Below are 4,610 nucleotides of genomic sequence, written 5' to 3' on the forward strand. Positions count from 1 at the left end.
GTACCTCCCCCGTGCGGCTCCGGCAGGCTTCCTCGTTTCCTTCTGCCCCGACCGTCACCCCACTCACATGTACAGACAGCAGAAGCAGCAGTAGCGAGTTGGCCACGCAGCAGCTATAAACGAGCCATATTGTTACCAGAATTTATGGTCTCGCCTCGTTTTATACTAGCACACATCGTACACTACACTCGCCCTACAGCTTCTTTTTCTGGCGTCCCACACTCAACCGCCGGCTGTCACGCCTTTTTATTATTATAATTATATTTATTTTTATTTCATTCCGATCCCGGTCTCTTTTGCCTCTCTTAAATTCTTTTACGGTGTTTTGCAATTTACGTTTCGCGCACAACACTGGAATCGTTCATTCGATTAAAATAATGACTGTCTGTCTAGACCACTGCATTGCCGCCGTTGTCATCGCCACATAATAATTTATTTTATCATTTGTACAATATTATTACTCTAATCTATTATTTAATAAATATTGTTAACCCGCGAACACTTTTTTAATTGTAGAAATCAAATATATACTATAAATAAAGCATAATGGGTGAAAGTGTCTGTTAGAAATAAATATTTTTGATTTTATTAATCATTTTATCACCATGAGTTTAACAATAATAACTATAGTACTAAAAAAGTATTTTTTGAAATAATTATTTATATACAAATTTGATGTCTACCTGTTAGTCTATTTTTTTAACAGTCATAAAATATTCAACACTTAAAAAAGTTTTAAAAAAGTATTAAGATTCAATATTCCAAAAATAATTTTGAATTTCAAGAACAGGGAAACTTTATTCATCGAATGAATATTGTCCTAAAAAACAAACTATAATCTTTCCATTGTCAGATTCTATAATGTTTAAGTATTATTTTTAAATCGTTGTTTGTTTGATTGCTCTTTTTAATACTAAACAACGTTATTAAAAAAAGGAGAACCTTCGAATAATTGTATTTTGAGCGGAAACTTTAATGAAACATACTTTAATTAAAATTGAGTATTTCCAATACACGTAGCAAAATTACAAAAAGAGGGTCAGTTGTTTGGTTGCTAATTTCATTTCGCAATATATCACGTTTTAATATACCGACAGCTTGGTAAGGTAATTAACATCCAGGATGGCATAATAACACGAGTTAGAATGGTTACCTTTGGGCAACCGTAAATCTTAGGAATTCGGATAAGCCCTGCAAGCTCGGCCCAAGGCATGATTTATTAACGGTAAGAGCTATACGTTATAGTAAATCCATGTTTAGGTGTATGAAATGTATCTATATTTATGTGTATGCACATTAATATTTATGTATGGGCGTCTACATCAAAAAAAAATAAATAACAGAAATATATGAATTTTGTTTAATTAGTACTATAAAAAAAATAATTACATAGAGAGATCCTTATAAAATTGTATTAGCATGTTAACTAGGTTTTAAGAGAATTTTTACAAAATGTGTATAATATTATTACTGCAAATATTAATCTTAAATAGGTCATTGGTTCACATTATTATATGAAATGGTGTAACAATCTTTCAAATATTTTAATTAAAATTAAGTTTTAAATAATAGTTTGCTTTGTTAAATTATTTTTATTTTGAAACAAACTTACTCTTTTCTTTTACTTTTTTTTAATCGATAGTACTTTTTATGCTGACTACGAACCTGCACAGAAATTCCGCTAGTTGCCATTAGTTTGAACATTTTTAGATGCGCATATTACTGATAACGCCGAAGTATACTTATCCAAATAAGTAATATCCATTATTCAAACGTCTTTATATGGGTCTTTCCTACAAAAAAGCCAGTATTGTTGGGAGTTTATGAAAGCGGTTATTGTACTGTATAGAAACTAAATTAAAATCGAAATATGTATTTAGGTTAACTACTTTATTAAGAATGTCACACATTTTAAAATAGCATAATTATCCATTTTATTGATGGATGAGAGGATGGTTATTTATTAATTTACCTCAATATAGTTGATAGTGTTGTGATTTGTAGCAATAGCTGGTACAAGGGTTTACTGCTCGTGCACAACTCCGTAATTATGAAGAATAAAGAAGAATAAGTGTAGTTAAAATTGTTCATTACTAAGGAAACACTCGGTGGTCATAGTGTGCGCAAAACATGCAAACCCCGAGGGCAATTAATTATTTTTAAATTCTCTTGTGAGAGACATTTTCGTTTTGCACCGCGTCCACTACCCCCATACGGCTTACCGGTAAAAAGATGCGGGACGGTGAGAAAAAAAAGATTTTGAGAGAAACTGTCTGCTAAGAAACCTGTAAACTAAACGCTGCTCGAGTAATTACTGTCTGAAGCGAAAATTAGTCCAATGGGAATTGCAAAAAATATCTAAGAAAAGGAAAAAGTTTGCAATGGAAGAGCACTTGCCGTCATTTCAGCTGTCCAAAGCGAGGCAAAATATTACTCGTAAGTAAACATTATTTTTTTCCTTCTCCGTCTCAACTTGTACTGTAAATTAGATTTTTTGGAACACCAAATGATCGTATAATTCGTCTTGAACGTGGTTACCGCACGTTTCGTATACCTGTATAAAAAAAAACCGGCAGCAAACATTCAAAGAAAATACTACAACAAAAAACTGAAAAATTTAAATAATGAAATAACATTTTTTTTTTACTGTATACTTGATTTAACATATTGAGAATAAGTTAATTGAAAAATACGCACAAAAAACTTGAAGAAAAATATCAGTAGTATATCTGACACTTCTGGTTAGAGTTAATGAAACGCAACTCTACATTTTCTCTAAAACATTATTTATTGTATTCAATATCTGTCAATAGCATATGATATAGGTTACTATTAATATCTATTCACTGTGTTAATTGTAAATAATGTTTCTAAATTTAAAGGTACAGAAATGTTTTATGTTATGGAATTCTTCAACTGTATAAGCTGGATAAAGATCTAGTTATTAAAATTGAGTTGGTTTTTATGTGATACCTTAAAAAATATATTCATAAAATATGATTTCATATTATCAACCAATTTAATGTGACTGTAATTTCATACCAGTGGAAGTTTTAAATAATTAGTAACAATAAAAAAAATAAAACCATTATAATAATGATTTTCCATGATTAGGTATATTGTATTATTTTAACACGAGTTATAATACATTGTTTAGTTGGACAAAATATTTTGTTTTACTAGTCCATAATTAGCTTTATAAAAAAAAAACTATGATTATATAATATCTTTATCTAAATAGACAAAATAAACTATAATAGTGAAAGAACGTTACCATATAAAAACATTTTAGGTCCTTTTGACTATAGTATACTTTCGAAACTTTTTGATATCCGTTAAAGCATTTAAATCTATTACAATTATTTCCTTTCAGAAGAAGCGTTTTGGGATTTTAAAGTATTTTTGTAATAATAAAAATTAATGTTTTGTAACAATATGAAGAGGTAGAAAACATACTAATAATAAAAAAGAAAGAATTTCGATTATTTTTTTTAATGGTTTTTTTTAGTAGGCATGTTGTCATTTATTATCATAAATGTATTTGAACGATTAAAACAAAGGTGGCGATGAATTAAAACAAAAACTGTAAAAGCCGCTGCCAAATCATTGACACATAACTTCCTCAAAATTGAGTTCTACAAGAAATGGAATCACGAGAAAACCTTCACGAGTGCAGCTAACCACAGTTATCTGTGCAAATTTCAGAAGTCTACGATCGATGATCGCGAGAAAAATAAAAGAATTCCCGTCAAGAAGTCATAATCAAATTGTCATCAGTTCATCTAGTCAATTGAACAAACATTCTAGTAAAATTTTAGAAATAAATTCGAATCGGCTTAGTCACAAATTTTCCAGGAATCTGTAGCTTCTCCTCTGAGTAATAAAAATCAATAATACATAAGTAAGACTGCTATTGAATGATAAAAATATAACTATCGGATCGATTAATAATCTAAACAGTTGTAAATATTGTACAATATCCGACTAAACGAATCAAATGAAAGAAATGTATATAGTGTTATCGGGAAACGCAGTAAAAACAACGTCCGCAGTATACTGTTATGGTCTTTCGTCGAAAGTTTATTTAATTTACATTGGCAATACTTTAAACATCCAGACGGCTGGAGTTGGCTTTTAACGGATAATAACGATAAAAGGCGCAAAACAAATAAAGAAACACTATACTGCCGTGCCGCCGGCAATATCGAACGGCAAATAACACAGTGTATATGTATACCATACAGTAATAATCATAATACTAATGTAATATGTCGCGACCTCGCGTCTCGGGTTTATATAACTACCGTAGTAATTGCGGCCGTTTATCGATATACACTCCTTTTTTCAATTATAATCCCCCGAATTGGCATCTTCCGTTCGAGGAAGCCGAGGAGACCAATTGAACAGCGTCGCACGCCCATCTATATGTACATTACAGTTTTGCTTTTGTTTTCGTTTTTTCGTCTTTTGTTTTTAATAGGTTTATTAAGCGCCGGCCACACCTGCGATGTCGTTTGTACACACATATTGGCCGTGAAAACCGTATCACGAACACCCATTGTTTATATGATCGTTCCATATAGCGATCCACTGCAGTGTTAAACGTTAAA

The sequence above is a fragment of the Adelges cooleyi genome, unplaced genomic scaffold (genome assembly GCF_023614345.1).
Source record: "Adelges cooleyi isolate 19-005CV unplaced genomic scaffold, UGA_ACOO_1.1 ACOO_flye_CR_arks_rails_tigmint_CR_PRNA_23, whole genome shotgun sequence".
In the NCBI taxonomy this organism is placed as follows: Eukaryota; Metazoa; Arthropoda; class Insecta; order Hemiptera; family Adelgidae; genus Adelges; species Adelges cooleyi.